Raw genomic sequence first — 20,170 nt, 5'->3', positions numbered from 1 at the left:
ATGGAAAAGGTATTCCCTTATGACAGTGGACTCTTTCAGCAGGATAAACCTCCTCAACTGTAGTAGGAGTTGCCCTCATCAAACTATGGCCCATCAACATTTTCTACAGTATAGTGAAACTACAAACAGGATATAGAAGTGTAGATGCACAATGGGTTTCTTTAACTTTACCGAATGACTTTATAGTAATAAAGTAACCTATAAACTTGAAATCCTATGCATCACGTAGCAAATAACTGGGTTATTAAAAGCTAAAATATGTATATGTATGTATGTATGTAGTTTTGTAATTAAGACAAACGTTTAAAGCGAAATTTGCTCCTGTGATTTGTAGAGACTTTAAAACAAACGTAAGAAACACATTAACAGAGCTACACTTTACATATTCGCACAAAAATACGGACTGAACAAGCCACAGGTGTGCAGGCAGGTGGCCGAAACAAAGAAAGTCAGGTGATCAACAGATGGGAGACTCACTGAGGACATCTAGTGGACAGGTGCACTACAACACATATTTTATACAGGAAACACCAAAACACTTTGACATGTGACTTAATAATAGTAATAATAATACATTTTATTTATAGACGCCTTTTAAAACACCCAAGGACACTGTATAAAGTAAGATAGGGTTTAAAATACATAACAGAAAAAAAGCTTAAAAAACTACAAGTATAAGACTTATTATTTACTAAAAACTCAAATAAACCAAGCAGGGCAATGGAACCAGGACACTTACTTCAATGCATTTCTTAGAGACATGTTTTGTTTTTCAGCCTTTTTCTCATTTAAGCCTTGAACACGAAGCCAAATCTCCTCGCGACCATTATCACAGCTTGAATTTTCATTCATTCATTCATCTTCTGTACCCGCTCATTCCCGTTAAGGGTCGCGGGCGGGGGGTCTGCTGGAGCCTATCCCAGCTGTCCAGCTTGAATTTGTCTTCACCAAACAAGGATGTTTTCTGCTAAAACCTAAAAGATTGTTTTTAGAGGCAGGCAGATCCAAAACTATCAGTATTTCACAATAACAGTGAAACTCAAATTGGAAAAAGCGTAGAGAATTTTATATGGTTTCACGGGGTGAAACAAAAAATATGTACGTTTTTGTTTCAAAAGAAGTAGTTGACGTTAAAAAGCTTCTATAAATTCAGTTTATATTATGTTTTTGTGTGTTGTGTCTTGTTTCCTACGCTCTTAATCTCGCTTTGACCTCTTAGATTTATTGTGCAACCATTTGAAGAGTCCCATCTTGGGAGCAAAATGTCTGAAAAATCGTTTTATATGAAACAAAAATAAAACTTTTGCGTCAAAAAGTTGTGTAACCTCTTGTAACATCAACACATCTCAAGATTTAAAAAAAAAAATAAATAAAAAATGAGCTGAAGATCATTAGTTTTGTCTTGGTTAAATTCTCATTTTGCCACTTAAGATTTTTGAATGAGTTTAGAGAGAAAGGAGAGCAAGCGAGTTAGACCAGTACCAGCTGTTTTCTGTGTCTAGTTAGCAGTGAAGCCCCTATGTCCCGGTTGTTCATGGAGAATATGTTCTTTTGTGAATTGTTTTTGCCCATCTGGTTTTGTTCGGACCACGGTCCCAGAGGACTTGTTTACAGCTCCGTGCATCATCTCAGGAATCAGAAACGCAACTCTGACTCTGACGTGTAATCATAAACACAGATGAAAGGTTGCTCTGCTTGTTTGCCTCCTTTGTGTATTTCCTACAGCCTCAACAGGCCCAGATGTTTGACAGGCTGTCACGCGGCGTGTCCAAGTTTTGATGTGATCGGTACATACGTCAGGACGGAGTATACGCCTCCCGCGTGTCAGAGCTGGCAGGGATGAGACGGAGGTGTGTGTCTTTAACTTTTACCTCAGCGTGAGTTATACAGAGCGGACGAGGACGCAGATACTGCAGGACACTGTGCGAACCAGAAACCAGAGTATGGTCGGTGTATGGTCAGTGCTGAGCACCTCAAATGTACTGAGCACAAAATTACAGGGGAATCACTGGAAATAAAAACACCATAAAGCTAAGAGAAGCCATGAGAACTCAATATTAAGTCACTGTCAGTTATTATACAGGGACGGTGGTAAACCATAGGGGCAGAGACGACCATATAACATTTTATTATATACTCGTTTGGCGTTCGTCTGGAGGGACTTGCATTCTTTTTTTTCAGCACATCTGGATTTATTTTAGGTTTCTAATGTCTGGTTTGATCTGTGTGCAGCAGGTGTTGATAATCGATATGAAACACTCTCCTAACACACATTAAAATCTGGATATATTTTGACGCGAAGATAAGATCCGTCAGTCTGTGGTGCTCCTAAAAAGGGTATCAAGTAGACCACCGATCCAACAGACGGGCTGCTGTAGCTCACACTGTGGCTCAGGACACACAGTAGATCACTGTTTGTGTTGTGTGGAGTTGTGAAGCTGCAGCCTTTGTCCACTGCTACTGAACCATGGAGTAATGGAAGCAGGCGGTCTGTTGGATGTCTGGGGGAACATACGGCACCAGGATGCACTAGGGGAAGAAAGCAAGTCGGCAGAGGTGGTGTGATGTTTGGGTAAATGTTCTGCTTGGAAACCTTGGGTCCAGCCAGTCATGTAGATATAACTTTGACACGTAACACCTACCTAAGCATTGCACCCTGTCATGGAAATGGTATTCCCTGACGACAGTGGACTCTTTCAGCAGGACAAAGCTAAGAGTTGCCCTAATCAAACTATGGAACATTTTGTAGTAGGTTATGTAGTAGTGTAGATGCACAATGATTTTCTTTAACTTTACCGAATGACTTTTAGATAAAGTAATGCATTATGTAGCGGATAATTGGGTTATTAAATGCAAAAATATGTATGTATGTAGTTTTGTTATTACCCCGAAGTTTAATATATGTTAAAATATATGAACAATCATCTTCATTCAGTGATGGTTTTAGATGTTATGTGTTGTGTTGAATGCAAAAAGACGTGCAATTAAAGAGAAAAGTTAAATGTTTATGCTTTATACGATGTTAAAACTTTATTAATTTATTCCTTAATTGTTTTTAGAACACGCCTGATGTCGGTGTACCTAATGAACCGGCCAGTGGGTGTATCTCCGTGCCATAAATCAGCAAGGAAATTTATGGGTTCAACATAATTTTTTTGGGGGAAAATAATCAGCCCTGCAACATTTTGTGTCATTTTTTTTCAGCTTGTTAAATACGGAAAATAAAAATCACTATTCTTTATATAATGTTCAAACTTTATCCCTTTAATTCAGTGCAGTATTAGTTTAATTCTCCAAAATGACCATACAGTTGAATTACAACCTTCAACTGAACACAGCCTGCGTGTAGCTAAGATTAATTAATGCAGGACTGTTATATTATAAAATATAAAATATTACACTAGTGTACCTAATGTTTTGGCAAGTGAGTGTACTACAGAGCAGATCTCCACAGACGCCTCTAAATTAATATAATATTAACCCAGGTCAAAAATAAATAAATTAATAAATAAAAAAATAAAAAAGTAAATAATGATAATTCGTGCATGTGCGCGCGCGCTCACAGGCAGATGTGCTCGCGGTGCTGCGCGCGCTGCAGTGACAGTGGGAAGTACAGTCCGCGTGCAGCACCGCGAGGAGGCAAAGACCTTCCAACGAGCAGATGAGAGAAGACAACACGGTAAGAAGAGCGCTCCTTAACGACACTTTATTCCAACTTACAACGCGTTTTAAACCGCTTTAATGAACGGGAACAGCGTTGACATGTAGTCTAACACTTTACCACGTGGTTTAAGCTGCGTGTTAGCTGTTAAAGTTGGAAGAAAACTTCGTTTTTAACTACTTTTATCTTATCTGGAAATGTAAGATGTTGCTGCAAATGGAAAACTGACACAAAAAACTGTGGTTAGATGGATGCAGATGAGCAGTAATCTGTCCAAAGCTTGTGATAAACGAGGAAAACCCTCCCTGGATAGAAGGGAATAAGTCCACAGTGGTTTATTTTTTAAAAGAAACGTTATATTCAGGTCTAATTTCACCTCTATATCATGGATTACTCAAGAACTTGTTTTGATTGTGCAACAACAACGACTTGAGGACAGCAATTAATAGAGAGGCTATACTGTGCATGAGCTCATACCCAAATGGTTCCTTTGTGATATTTTTTCCCCTCTTATTACTTATGGGACTCTTCCTTTCCACTCCTCTGCAGTCCACTGATTTATGTAATGTTGCTGGAATGAGAAGTGCTGCGCAGGGGGTGGAAATCTGGCTCAGTGAGAGTCAAACAGATGAGGAGGCTTGTTTTAATCATTAGTCTCATGGTATCACTGACATGGAGCTTGTGCTCTCAGTGCCATGGCACAGAGGTGTGTTGAGTTACAGTTAAATGTATTATTTAGCTCATTTACTCCAATATATGTGGCTATTAAAGGGGCAATAAATTAGTTTCAGAAATGCCAGAATATCACCGTTAATGTGCATTTCGGGATGATGGGGGCTGTTGATCAATACCAGTGAATCACCGATTATTTCACCAGATGCTCAGATTGTTTGTTCAAGCGCTCAGATGGAGCATGGCGCTACGAGCAGGAAACGGCGGAGAGCCAAGGTTTGTTTCGATCTAAAATATTTGTTTGGCCTGGCAGTCGTTCCGAACGTTTGCCACAGTTTCACACCGGGGGGATGAAAATAACAAAAAGCTTCTCAGTTGTAGTGGATTGTTTTTTTTTTTTCTATTGCTGACTTTTAAAAATGTAAACAGCAGATTCAAAAATGTGTCATTGGGTTTCGACATGTGTGGCTCTGTGGCAAAGGCGTATGGTTTGGCCCCCGTTGACCCCTGCTATATATGGAGATGTGACAAGTGGTGCAGAGCTAGAATAATTAGTTGGTCAATCAATTAAATGTTTGGCAGCCATATCTCGTAAGTATTTCTAACCAATGATTTGAGAAAAAAATACTGGTACCAATGTCTCATATGGGAATATTTCATACTTTTCAAGTTTTCAGTGACTGGTCAGACCATAAAAGGAATTAGACTATTTTAGATATTTTTATCCTTTTTATTTTTACTCTTTATGGACATTTTATTCAGTACCAGACGGTAAAAAGTTTGGACATACCTACCAGCAGGAAACGTCGGAGAGCCAAGGTTTGTTTCGATATGAAAAATATTTGTTTGGCCTGGCACTTGTACCGTACGTTTGCCTCAGTTTCACACCGGGGGGAAGAAAATAACAAAAAGCTTCTCAGTTTTAGTGGATTGTTTTCCTATTGCCTGACTTTTAAAAATGTAAACAGCAGATTAAAAAATGTGTCATTGGGTTTCAACATGTGTGGCTCTGGGGCAAAGTTGGTTGGGCCTCTGTTGACCCCTGCTGTATATGTAAATGTCAAAACTGAGAGACCAACAAGTGGTGTAGAGCTGGAGTAACTAGCTGGTCAATCAATTAAATGTTTGGCAACGTAATTAATCAAGTATAAAGTATTACAAAATTTACTGTACCAATGTCTCATGTGTGAATATTTCCGAGTTTTCAAGTTTTCAGCGACAATAAATTCTCAGATTTTTGACCGGTCAGACCTTTTTTGGAACTTTTTTTACTCTTTGTGGACATTTTATTCAATACTAAACAGTAAAACTTGTGCACATACCTGCTCTTATACCTGCTCCTACTTTTTGATTGAGTGTTATTGTGTTGATATGATTCAACTTTTTGATTTATTCAGAGCTGCTTTCTTTTACTTTGCACACGCTTCATCATCTACGGGAGAAATGTAGAGTTTTTGCTGGGTGCTTTTCCATGACCCTAGCTTCCCAACTAAACCTAAACCATTTTAGTTTGGGTGACTGTGGATGCGTTGTCATCTGGTGCAGCCCCAACTGAGCCTGGAAGTGTGTTTTGGGGTCATTGTTCCGCTGAAATACAAATTATGATCCTGCTAAGCACAAACCAGATGACATGATGTGTCACTGCGGAATACTAGTTGAAGCCAAGTCCGCATATAAAGTGAATCGCTCGTCGTCCATCTCTTTGTAGCTGCTAGTGGGTCAACAGTGCACGATCCAGGCTCTGGTTGACGAGGTAACCTTCTTTTATATCATGAAACCAGCAGCACATGAAAATACTGTGTGGACGGAGCTATCTTTTCTTGCCTTAACTGCTCTCTATTTGAAAAGAAAACACCTTCAGTGCTACCTCTGCTCCATCTGGTTTCACCCGGTGCTTCAAGTCCACTGTCAGCATGATGAATAAAGTGGCTGGAACCAAAGATGACGACGCTTTTTGCCTCTTTTTTTGAAAGTTGAGATTAGTTCAACTTGTTAACAACCCACTTTAAACTTTCTTAACCAATCATCACTACAACTTTACGAATTTCATTAAAACTCCATGATCTCCTGTTGTCATATTGCCGCTAGTCTTATCCTATATTTATGACCTTTAAGTGTTCCCTTCAATTTTGAATAATACATATCCGACAGTGTCCCCAAGAAAGGAACCGATCATCTAAAATTTGGACTCATCGGAGCAAAATCCAGATTTGCACTGGTCTACTGCCTTTCCCTTTAGGTTTCTTGGCCCGAGCAGTTCTTATTGTTCCTCAATTGTGGTTTCTTTACGGCAATTTGAACCGTGAAGGCCTGAGTTACAGTTTACAGCCCCAGCAGTTGAAACAGGGACGCATTGATGTTGGCTCTAAGCTGAGGGGAGGTTAATTGTTGATTCCTTAAGGTGGTAAGAGAACTCTTGGTCTTCCTTTTCATGGGGTGGTCCTTATGAAAACCCTTCCAGGTCTTAAAGTAGTGAAGGACTTTTGTTTCTTGATACTTAGTTGAGTGGTTCTCGCCATAAGATTCCTATATTACACTGAATATAGGAGCTGAATTTGCTCTATGCAAGCACTATGGATGGGTGATGGTCTTACACACATTAAGAAGGCAAGAATATATATATTTTTTTATTTCTGTCAGTGGAAAACTATCCCAGCTGACGACCTCATGAAGTAGGTTAAGATATTGGGAAGATGCCATCAGTGCACTAGAGTCTAACCATTAACCAGAAGACCCCCATAGAAAAAACTAGGCATGTCCTGGTCTTCATTGGGGCCAATCCAGGCATTTATGAAATGACTGGACTAGGTGTGACATAAACCGAAACCACGTCGCTGTACTGTAGGGTCAAATCGTCTTCTTCTTCTTCCTCTGTTTTAATGGTGGTTGGCTAGCGTCAAAGCTGCCAAAAAATCGAAGAATTAGAACCAAAATGTGGCGAAACATGTCTGCTGTGTGGAAGTACTTCAGAAAATGAAGTCAGTCAGATAGAAATTGTGCAATGTGGATGTTTGGTGAAGCGGTAGTAGGAGACTGTAATTCAATACTACCGAGTTGATTGAACACCTACAAAAAAAAGCAGAACAAAATCCACGGAGTCCACTTAGGTAAAGGCTGCAGCGTCAACAACAAACACTAAACACTGCGTTTAAAAGAGGAGAAAAGTTTCCCCAAGACGGTGTCAAGATGAAATATATCCCATAGAGGGTTACGGAGTTTATTGCGTTGGATGACCAGAACATTTCTGGAGCGGAGGACACAGGTTTTTCTGGAGCAAAGGTACAAGCTACTCTCTCCACACTACATTAACTTTGACAGAAATATTTATTGGACTTAATACAGTCCCACGAGAACACAAGTAAGATAAGAAAAGCCTTTATAAAGTTTAGTTTGTTTAATCTGAACAGGACTCCGATTGGCCAATACTCAATATTAAATCGGTATCGGATCGGGGGTGGGGCATAAAAACTTCAGATTGGGACGTCCCTCATAAAAACACACAAATGTTTGAAAGTGAAAAGTAAATCATGAGGCAGGTTTGTAGTTCGGAGGCTAAACACCAACAGTAAGGTCAGTTCTGGTTTACGTTTGATTATGTAATCTTGTCATAAATACTTCACTGCATGAAATTAGCCAATGGAAAAACTTGCTTATCTAAAACTTTCTCGTGTTGACGTTTGTAAGTTTGATTAAACTTTTTGATGAACATCTGGATGGAAGCAACGCATTAATGCAATTCCCTCTGGTGGCCAGTAAGGGTCATTTAAAGTCGTAGCTTTTGTTACTTTCGCCCCTTTAATACTCGTGTTTACGTTACGCACCGCAAGATGACCTAATGTATTTAATTAAGTCGAGTTCAAAGCCACAGAGAAACTCTCATCATATGGGAGGCATTAGTGTTAGGCAAGAAATAAATTTGCTTTCTCATACATAAATATTTGTTACTCTGAAAAAAACAGCCCGGAGCCTGAATTTGTCACATCCGATCTAACGCGAGGTTGAAACGCTGTTTTATGACAGCCGTTGCTGTATTCATAGCACGCTGATGAAATGGTTCGTCACTTGTTTTTCTGAGCTGCCCGGCCCCTGCATACCTTTCACGGACATTAACAGTGATTGCCCTGCGAGCAGCGCTCATTTTGGTTTGGTTCGGAAATATTATTCCTGGCCAGAGGTGCACGCTCTTTTGCAACACCCAAGGGTGACACAGCTGGGTAATACAACCCACTGCAAGTATCAGAGGTAACTGTTTCAACATTGTTTCTGGTGTGTATTAAGTGCAGGCCAGTGTCTCTTTAAGTCGTGTTTACTTGGGGAAATTATTTCAACTCCCATAACTTTTTCTTTTAGGCACAGTCCAGTGAATTAGAGGGATTATAGGAGTTCCAGTTAATGCACGGAGGGTACTTTATCTCTACATGATGATTATAAACTCCAGATTTTTGCTTGAGGTTATTCTCACAATGCAGGAATGGAAAACAAATTTATTAAAGAAATGTGTGCGTGTGTGTGTGTGAGTGTGAAGCCTCTCTTTTTTAGATTTGAATCCAGATTCAGAGTTGGACCTTTGTAGAAACAATATTCAGATACTTTTAATTAAAGTAATTAAAGTGCCTGTGTTCACACATGTACAGTGGTTAGTAGCCAAAAGTTAGGAATGTACCCATTACTGAGTTGTTAGGTATTTCTGTCTGCGGCAGTGAATGATTCTGAATAACCCTTAAAGTTTTGGGGGTTGTTTTACTGTTGTACCGAGAGAGACAGACAGAAAAGTATTCTTGTGTTGTCAGTATTGTCTCAACATATTTAAGACTTTAATTCAGCTTGGGAATTAAAGCTGAGTTTTATGTTATTGCTGGTAAAGCTTTGTTGCTCCGTTTTTTGCGGCGTTTACTTCAACTTAAATACTTCAAATTATTGTTTTGTCTCTTGTTAAGCGGCAAAACCCTTGAATTATCAACAAAGTTGTCAAGTAAAACATCTAGCAATCAAAGAGCACCATTAACATAATTAGCGCCCAAGTTCACCCAACTCCACCATATGTTTGCCTCTTTAGTCGCTAAATGCTGTTTTGTGGTCACCAGATAGCTGTTAGCTGTTGCGGCCTTTAAATGTAACTCGTTAGCTTGGACATGGGAAGTCGTGTAAACAAAATGCTTGGAGCTCAAGTGGTGACATGAACCGTAAGTCACGACTAGACTAGGAAACTGCTAGGAAACTTTTGGCGCCTAGAAGGCACAGATGCTAACAGTTTAAGCAAGCTATTGGTCATTTAATGTGGGAAATTCATTCATTCATTCATTTTCTGTAACCGCTTGTCTGTAACCTATCCCTGCTGTCACTGGTTGAGAGGCGGGGTACACACTGGACGAGTCACCAGTCTATCTCGTGTTTTACAACCTGGGCCTTATTTCTGGCATAAAATACGATTGTTTACTCACCCATATAACTTTGGTGTCATTTGGAGTCGTTCGGACGATATTTAGATCCAGCGGAGCGCCGCGTATATCCATATAGTGGGAGTGACTGGGGCACCGAAACGCAGCCTCTAAATAACTCATTATCTGCCATGAAACTCGTTCATTTCACCAATATTTTTGCTATGATACGCTAGTTCTACTTTGGTGTCATTTGGAGTCGTTCGGAAGATATTTAGATCCAGCGGAGCGCCACGTATATGCATATAGTGGGAGTGACTGGGGCACCGAAACGCAGCCTCTAAATAACGCATTATCTGCCATGAAACTCGTTCATTTCACCATTATTTTGCTATGATACGCTAGTGCTATTCCCCGTTGAGTCATAAAAAACGATAATTCCCCTTTAATGTGGAAAATTCAAAGCCATAATGAAAAGATGATTTCCATCAGATATGCTGTATTATAAAATGATGAACCATTGTGAACTCTGACCTTTCATGAAATTTCCATTTATTGGGCGTGTGTTCACATTGACTCATCTCGTATACACTGCAAACACAACCCCATTTGGTAGTTGCTTAGCAGGTTGTGCTCTGCTTATTTATTTGAGTTTTTTCCCTGACAACAGATGCATTCTGCCTCCAAAATCAATGCCAGGCCATGAGTGTGAACACAAGTAATCAAGTTGCCAGCTAAAAAAAAAACAAAAACCAAAAACACTGATCTATCAGTGCCTCAAAGAGCTGCGGGGAACAGCAGAGTTGGTATTAATCCTCTATGGAGCAACCTCTCACAATACACATTCTGATTTGAGTCACTTCTAATATGAAACATATCAATTAATGCAGCTTTAAGTGTAAGATCATCCTCTGCAGGTTTTGAGGAGTTTGACAACCTCTTGATGTGACTTTATAAAGCTCTATTGTTTTTTTGTCACTTGACAATTCTGACGATAAAGACACAAGACATTTATAAACGCTAACACAGTAAAGTTAATTCATTTCATGTCCCGTGAGGCCGTCAGTGGGAGGTTGGAGCTGTGGCAGCACAAGCGGCGACAGAGCAGAGTTTGATTAAATCAATGAGGCAGCAATAAACAATATCCCAGCTAACAGATTGCTGAATAAACTCGGCAACAAAGAGCAACTGTACCTCCAAAAAAATGAGAAAATTATTATGTCAAATTAAAAGTATACATCGTACCGAGCCAGCACCGGCGTGATTCTTGGATTGGTTTATGTTGGGACACGTGCACTGAGGAGAGGACCAGACTCAATGCAGAGGGAGTTGTTGCAATAAAGTTTAAATATTATTACTGGGAGTCACCTAAGACTAACATACAAGCATAACAAATATAGCAGTTGAATTAAAGCGATCTGTCATGATTAATGACTCCTCGCAGAATCTGCAAAGCCGACGCTGTTAACCTCGTTTCATCCGCTCCCAGAGGAAAATGAATTTACACTTCAAAGTTTTTGTATAAAAAAAAAAAAGAAAGAAAGAAAGAAAGAGGCCCTGCTGGAACCACAGGGAGAGAGAACTCAGACAGAAAATTGTTGTTTTTGCATAAGTTTATGTTTTAAAGTTAAGACAGTAATCAGGAACAAGTGTGTGTTTGCAGTATTAATTCATTTTTGATGCATTTAGTATGTTTTTTTTTTTCTTGCAGCGCTCTCTGCCTCATTCCTTCCCCTGCATGTATTTGCAATTTGACTCCAAAAATGTCCCCGTTGCTTTTGGAGAAAGCTATTGTTCACATGCAGCCTCAGTGCACCTCCTTCCCCCCCCTTTTTAATTCACTCATTTCCATGCCTGTTTAAATAAGAAAACCAACAAGTAAACACATGCACCAACTTTTCAAAACAAACCATCAGGCAGAATTTCTTTTTTTTTTTTTTTTTGCAGCTGTTTGCCAGTTATTTCTGTAACTTTTAATGTGATCAATTGAGCAAAGATTCATCATTATCGCATATTTAAACTAGATTGAGTCTATTGTCACTTTTACGCCAAAGCTCCAGACCTTACGCCATAGCCTGCGGTGTAACCTGATGTGTACCTCCACAGAAATGTAGGGTATAAGTGCCTTCAACAGCCCCCGATGGCGTAGGCTCCACGTAGACCGGTTGCTTTAGCGTGTTGCCAAGTGGAATCCTAACCCTAACCCTTTGCTAATGTTGTATGTTATATAGGGATATCCCCCACGATACAATCCAGAATCCCAATATCTCAAATATATCCTCCCCTGGAGATTCATAAACGCTTTTCTTATCTTTCTTGTATTATCCTGGATCACTTGTTCACCCTGTGACCGTATTAAGTCCAGTAAATAGTGCTGTCAGAGCTAATCCTGAACCTTGGCTTCAGAAATGTTCTGGTCATCCAGCACTACCATAAACTCCCTAACCCCCTCTGGAATATTTTTCATCTTGACACTGTCTTGGGGAAACTTTTCTCTTCTTTTAAACACAGCGTTCAGTGTTGGACTTCACGGATTCAGTCTTGTGATATTTGTGTTGCATCAACTTGGTGGTATTGAATAATGATCACCTACTACCACGTCACCAAACATCCACACTTCATTACCTGTAGTAAGGTTCTTCCACACAGCAGACATGTTCAGTCCCGTGATGTTTCTTCTTCGTCTTCTTCTTCTGGGAATTGGCAGCTTTGACAATAGACAACTGCTTTCAAAACAGAAGAAGACGTTTTGACGCTACAGGGGCAAGGTTTTGGTTTGTGGCGGACCTAAAACATTTAAAAAATGCCCAGATTGATTGAGAGTTTACCTGCTTGATTTATTTATTCAACGCTGACCATGGTAGGAGCTTTTTGATTGGTTGGTCAGCAAACAATTAGAAAATCAGTCAACACAGGGTCTATTACTTTGTGTACTGACTAGTTCCTGGTTGGCGCCATGTTTGTTATCGTACGTGAACAAGCTGAATTGTGGGAAATTTGACTGATCGCCCGAGAATTAATCAGGCGACATGATGCAGATAAATACCAACTTTAAATCGAGGCTTTCTGATTCTGACTTTCCTGTTTTCGGGAACCTCTTCCCTCGCTAACTCTCCCATGACATCATCCGAGCTGTAGAGCGATGTCGCCCTGACCGATCTCCTGGTTCACCAAACATCGGCCGTAATAAACCGCTAGATGTAAAAACATAATCTGTTTTCACAACGTTTTTTTCAAACCCTTAACCACCCAAAAGTTGTTTGGAAAGAAACATTGGAGTCGGTCAGTACCCACCACACCAGACTCAGTCCATCGCAGAAGAGTTTTACCAGACGCCTTGTGAAGCTGCTCCTATTTCAAGACGCTGGCAGGCTGGCGAGTCCAAGTCGAGTCCATAGGCGCTTTTTGCTGCTGCCGCCGCTGCTGCTGCCGTATCTAGTCCACGGGCTCTGCTCACACTGTCTTGTGGTTTGGACTGAGCCACTGTCATTTTACTGGAATTTCCTGCCATCTGCACTCAGGCAGAGTTTCTCACAGATCCACACCTGCTTGTAAAATGTTAAGGTCTGCCAGGAGAAGCGGTAGGTGAGCCGAGATTGAGAGAAGACAGAGAGATCAACAAATACTTTATGGATAATTTAGAGGAACTGATGTAGATACAGTGAAGAAAGAAGAAAAGTTTTCTGATCCTTTGTCCTCAGTCGTCCAATCACCTGCTAATGCTGCCGTCATGTCATTGGTTGATTAAAGATGGTGGCTGCCAGTCCTCGTGTGGTTGTGCTCTTCTTTGCACTCACTGGCCTAAATTAGTTGCTCCAAATATTTAAACACAAACGCTGCGCTACATTTTCTTTTCGATATTCCCGACGCTGTTTTACTGCAAAAAACGGTCGAATGAAAAAGTTACTGTTAAAATCTGCATGGCATTACCAGCTATTATATTTCCTTTTAAAGTAGGATGTTGGCTGACACGTCCATGTTTGCTTACTTTTACAGACACTTACTGCCAAGTTGGAGACATCTGAGCTTTCACTTTCACTCAGTACGCTCAGTAACGACTTGGATGTTGACCTGAATGCTATTTACAAGTGTCGAGTTTTGGCTTTCTCCTCATGTTGGAATATAATACATCTTCTATAGTGAGAGAGATACTCTATATTTACTGAAACCAAAAACTGAAGAGCAAAAAGTTTTAAAGAATCTTCTATGTGGAGTGCCTATAAAAATAAACCGCTTGCCATTTCATTAGGTACGCTAAATCCACCTTCATGACTGTTTTAATGTTCAGTTTATGTTGAAACGGCATCAGAAAGCCGGTAATTCAACTGTATGATTAATTTGGAGGATGTTGTTTGTGGTGCTGTTAAAGTGTATTTAATTAAACACTAAAGTGTTTCTGTTATTTAGTCTAGCCCACTGACTAAAACGGGGTTGTCAAAATAATAGAGACGTGATGTGTCGGTACAACACAAGCTAAGATTTAGTATGGGACTCTTAATATTAGGATGCAGTTGTTTCCACCGGTGTACGTAATAAATTGGCAGGTAAGTGTTTTTTAAAAAATAAAAAAATTTACCAAAAGCTCCTCTTTACTGTAAAAGTGAAAACATATTTCTACAAAATAATTTCAATTAATTAAAATTATTTATAGTCAAATAAAAGTGGCTGAATTTCTAGTCATGTATATAATGTGTATGGCGTGTATATAATTAAAACAAATAATGCCACTATTTTAAAAGTTATAAATAAATTACAAAACAAGTGATAAGTCTGTGATAATATTATTTTTTTGGGGGGGAATTAAAATTGTCCCCTCCTGTACTGATATATTAAAATATTTTAAATTACTTGGTTCAAATTACTTTGAACGTTAAACAGTTTCGAATTTAATTTAAAATAGTAAACCTCTCCAACTTCCTCCTCTAGAAACAGTGTGTGTAAAGATAACAGTAACTCAAACCTCTTACTGTAGATGACACGTCTGACTTGTGATCCAATAACACATCCTTATTTCGTGCAACACGAGAGTGTGTTATCCACCTGCTTCCCACTGAGTTTACTTTGACCCAAACTGACTCTCAAAATCTAGAAAGCGCCAAAGAATTTCCTGGCTTCAGTCGCGCAACGAACAGCCCCGCGGTGTTATGGATTTGGGAGTGTTATAGATGAATGATACGATCAAATGTATCAAAATAACTGGGGGGATTTTAACAGCTAGTCTTCTGCACAGTGTGTGTCCACATTTATCACGTCAGAGTCTTGAGGTCCACAAGTTATTGACTGGTGTTGATATCCTCCACATCAGTGCTTTAATTCTAGACAGGCTTTTACCTTCACTTGCTACCAAGAAGATAATTATACAGTGATCAGCCACAACATTAAAACCAGTGACAGAAAAAGTAAATAACATTGACCATCTTGTGACAATTCAATGTTCTGCTGGGAAACTTAGACCTGGCATTCATTCATGTGGATGTTACTTAGACATGTAGCACCCACCTAGACCAGACCAGGCACCCCCACCCCATAGCAACGACACTCCTTGGTTCCCTAGATCCCTAACTGATCAAGTATCTGTGGGATGATCCACAGAGGCCCCTCCCATCAACCCATAGGACCCAAAGGCCCCCCACTAACAACATCCTGTAGCCAGACACCACAGGACACCCTCAGAAGACCCATGTCCATTCTCTGATGAGTCACAACTGTTTTGGAGGCACAAGGGAGACCTACACAATATTAGGAATGTGGTCATAATGTTATGTTTGATCGGTGTGTATCCGTCCTGCTTCATCCCGTCCTCTAGAGTCCAAATTACCTGGTCTTCTGCATGTCAATCAGTCACTCCCATACGTCTGTAGTTGTCTGACTCTTTAAATTCTGTTAGCTGTGTTTTTCTAAACGCGGTGTTCCCAGCTAGAGGTTTTCTTAATTTCCTTTAGTTTCGTCCATTTTCCCCCATAACCCTCCTTGAGGTTATTTGTAACACAAATAACACACTGTTGGATCTTTGCCTCTGATTCGTTTCTCACCTCATTGTCACATTTTGCCCTCTCCAGCTGTAGTTTCAATAAAAGCAGGGATGGAAGAGTAATCACATCCTCTGTTGGGGTCTTGTGCTGCAGGTTTGCATTCCTTGCTTCAGCTTTCGAGCTGAGCTGCCACCAGACATCGGTGGTTCTTGTCACCCGGACAGACCTCTTCTTTTAGCGGTGCCGCAGCATTTAGACATGACTTAGCGGCTCTGTCTTTATTGGCAGCGCCATTGAATTTTGTCATGGTGCTGCTGCTTGCTTCACATTGCCGCCTTCATTAAGCTCACTTGGATGCTGCAGGGATTTCTATTTGTCTGGAAAAAATGCATTCAGCGGCTTTTTTTTTCGCGCAGACTTGGCTGCGAGAATCTGACTGGCACGCCGAGTCAACGGGTCCAGAAACGAGGTGGCAGCTTCCAGCCATGTGGTCCTCATCAGTGGCTTTAATGTCTCCAGACTCTCGGAGCACCTGAATGTTGGCGTGACCATAATGCCCACAGGTGTTTCGGCACTTTCATCATCCTCTTAGCTTTGAAAGTGCTCAGTTTTTGAAGCCCTTTGCTTCATAGTAGAACTTTTTGTGAGCGAATCGTGTCACAGGTCTTTCTGTCTTTATGCTTCATGTGTCAGCAACACGTTTTCTGACGTGACGTCCATATTGGACGGATATATCACATGTCTGTAGCTTCCAAAACGGCTGTTGAAGAGTTTAGGCACTAAAACAAATTGAGTATGTTTGGGAATAGTTGTGGTTGTGTTTAAACTCTTAAGCATCAGGCTGTTTTTTTGAAAAATACTCCCAAATTTGGTCAATAATGACGAACACACTGAGGCCAAAATTAGCTCCGGGGATAAAGATAGTAGTAGAGGTTTCCTTATCCCCATCACCAAGGTAAAATAACATTTAAAAAAGGCAAAAATTTACATTTTACTTCTGCCTACGACCAACCCCTATGTCGCCTGTGTCTGGACCAAAAAGTTGCACTTGTACCAGGGGTTGCGTTAACCGAATATTTTCTGTCATTGACCGTTTTTTTAAAACGGTGACGGAAAAATCGACCCCTGACCACTTGAGCATATTAATTGGCTCTTGGTTAAGCAGGGGTCCACGAATCTCGGTTAAGAGTTGGTTAAGTTTCGTGTCTCTGCCGGCCGAGTGAGTGGCTGCTGACTCTCGGTTAAGCAGGGATCCAAGTTTCGATTCTCTGCGTAATGTGCGTAAGTGAGTGAGTGCCTTAGTTTGCTAGTGGTCAAGTCTGGTAGTACGTTTTGTTTCTCTGCCGAGTGAGATGTAAGATGTTTGAATGGTGCCGTTAATATCAATCAAACGTGGTAGGACTCAACTGAGCTGGTTAAACAGACTCTAGATTCATGATTCTTGAGTCGTCTTTGATGGCCGGTTATATGAGCCGGATCTTTTTTTCCACCGCTACTGAATATTAATTAAAAATGACTGAAAATTAAATGCTATTGAATATGTCATTGTTATCATTTTTAAAAAAATTAAAGTGACGGGTAAAAATAGATTATGACGGGAGTTTTATGACCCTGTCAGTCAAAATGACAGACAACGAAAAAGTCTAGCGCAACCTCTGACTTGACCACATTGCAAAGGCCACAGCCAACGGCCAGCTGGTACATATGTTCTGTGCCTGCTTGAAAGGAAATAAGTCTTCATACCAGTAGGTGGTAGTAGCCTGTAGTCGTCATTGAAAAAGAGCTGAGCTACTATTAGCTGAGAAGCTGGGAACAGTCATTCACCGCCGCGCTGATTCAGCCGATTGTCAGCTTGGTTTGTCCCGAGCGCAATAAATTATGTAAATCCGAGAATAAATAACAACACTTCATAAGAATGAATCGGCGAACTCTGATGCTGACCAAACTGGATGCAACAGATGTTTAGAAGTGCCACAAAACAACAAAAACAAATGCTTATTTTTGTATAAATAGATGACGCTAGCTGGTAAATAACGGGTTGCGTTTGCAGCTTGATACTCTAAAAGATAGAAAGCTTTTGTTGAGGTTTGAGGATGACGTGAGCTAGACCATTCGCTGTATGTGTGTGTTTTTAGCTTGTGTGTGTGTATATATGACAACCAGAAGCACAAACTACCAAGCAAATCAAGATAGATCGATTCACGTCAGTTACTCTGTGAGAATCACCACAGTGCTCCTCTTTGTGCAGCTCTGCAGCTTCACGGCCGACCTCTTCACTCTGTGTAAATAAATGCTTCCTCGCAACGATCCTCCCGTCTGAGTCTCTCACCTCTTCACAGTGGACAGACGTTAAACAGAGTTATGAGTTACTTTATTTAAAATCTTTAAAGGGGATCTTCTGCATCTTCTTTAATAGTCGGACCTGGATTCACCAGAATACTAATCTTCCATTTTTACATTTGTTGACTGTAAAACAACTTTCCCTGCGTCTTCTGAAATGAATCTATCAATCTAAAGGTCATGAATGCGAAAGTCTCAGGTGTATCTGAAGTGTTGGATGAATACATATATGATTTTAGTCTTCTGAGGAAAAGGGGAAACTGATCAGTGAGGTTCAGGAGGGCTGAGTGATTCCTGAAAGCTTGTCTGGTTTCATATCGGGTCAGTAAGACAGATGTCTGAAGAGGTGTGTTGCAGCTTGTGCAGATGTTAGCTTACTTAGAATAAGTGGCTCAATAAATATTTGTGGGAAGTTATAGTAAATTAGCTAAAAGTAATAAAAATGTGAATGAGTTTGTGAGACAGCACCACAGCTGGAGCTTGATAAAAAAAAATTGCTTCGTGTTAAAATAAAACATTTTGGACCTTTGACCTATATTGTAAAACTAAGATTAATCTGTGGTAACGCATCAGTGTTTTTCCTCCTATGATATATTCCAGTAAATGTTAGAAATATAATAATGCTCCAGTGTATTTTCATAAGCTGCGATATATACAGCAGATATATATATGTATATATGTGTATGTGCTATGTAAAGATATCTGCTGAGTTTTTCGGTGATGGAATTAAAACAGTTCTTCGCTCCAGGAAATTAGCATCTTCATCAATTTACATGAAAAGAAAGAAGCTTCAGAGTAGACTCTGGTGCAGATATGTGGTGAATATCCTGTAGGGATTTTAGAAAAGCACAAGTTGCACTGGTTTAATTTCCACTGGACAAACAAAGGTTAATAACCTAAGGGCAGAGCAGATGATTTATTAGCGCACCGCAAACCCACAGACTTGGCTTCACAGCACTAGAAGGACCTGAGGTCGAGTGTTAAGTGTAAACTGTCACCTCGCGGCCAGCTCTCTCCCCTGTCTGCAATAAAAACACAAGCGACAGTTGTGAGACCAGCGTGACGTAATTCAAGTGTTTTCTTTTAATGCGGAGCCAGCCACATTTATGAGATTTTGTTCTCCTGCAAACATATTGTCCGAAGCTAAAATTTATGTGAGTTTCCACCGAGATATCGTCCCCGAGTCTGTTTTAAAAGAGTCTTTTTAAAGAAACCAAAGATTGGCAACTCTTATTTTTCTTTCAAACTCGTATAATCTCACCCAAGACACTGTGTGTAGAAATAAACACTAATGCCAGGGCTGCGGATCAGATCTCAAATGGACCTTGAAATGAGCGAGTCTAATGCCATGTGGCTCGGTGACGTTATATTGGTTTAATATGATAGTAACTCCCTGCTGTAACTAATGCACGCAAAGAAATGTATAAATGCGTTACAGAGTTTATGATATCCAGGATTATACCCAGGTTTTATTTATTCAGTGTTTATTATCCCGTGTAGGTAGTAAACTCTTTGGCGTACTAAATGTTGCTCAACTCCTTTTAGCATTTAACATTTTAAAAGGGACTGAGATGTTGAATCTGAATCCGCTGATCATTAAAGCTGCAGTATAATGCAAATACGAAAAGCTTCCCTACTACACTCTGATGAATTTACGTCCAATATTGTCTCTCTTTTTAGCTCCGCTTTTGGTCTCCACCACCACCAAATATCTGGCTCCGAATACATAAAATCTGTGCAAAATTTGCTGGAGCTTTACATTTTTTCAGATTTTCTTCAGCTTTTCTCCAGTAAACGGTCGAATCAGCAGAGTGCTTGTTTACATTTGGCCCACGGTGCATCTTATGACTCAGCCACGGTGCATATTTATGGCCGGAAAACTTGAGTGCGGCAGACAAGTCTCATTTGATAACCACAATGACAGCTAACGACTGAAGATTCATTAAATCTGATGCAAAAAACACAACCCTTTACAAGGTGCACTGGAAATTTTGAAGGAAAGCAGCTGCGGAGTCGAGAGAGTTTTTGATCCAAAAAAACTCCTGTACGGACTGACTTACTGCTCTGCTGTGTTAAACAGCTGGCTGCTGATGCTTTCTGTCTGCGGAGCTGGTGCTTGGTAGGTTGTGTGCAGTCGGTTTATCAGA

The 20,170-nt window shown here is 40.2% G+C and overlaps 1 protein-coding gene across 1 annotated transcript in view; it reads left to right on the top strand.

The window, feature by feature from the left end:
- The first annotated feature begins 3,665 nt into the window (after positions 1-3,665).
- Positions 3,666-20,170, top strand: part of glis1a (GLIS family zinc finger 1a) — a 45,971-nt gene continuing 29,466 nt past the window's right edge. Inside the window, exon 1 of the mRNA XM_084547162.1 lies at positions 3,666-3,679. The gene's annotated coding sequence lies outside the window, so the exon portion shown is untranslated. The remainder of the gene's footprint in view (positions 3,680-20,170) is intronic.

Source organism: Chelon labrosus (assembly GCF_963514085.1).
Source record: "Chelon labrosus genome assembly, chromosome: 6".
Classification (NCBI taxonomy): Eukaryota; Metazoa; Chordata; class Actinopteri; order Mugiliformes; family Mugilidae; genus Chelon; species Chelon labrosus.
The sequence above is the reverse complement of the archived record's forward strand: the minus strand, read 5'-3'. Positions and strand labels throughout refer to the sequence as shown.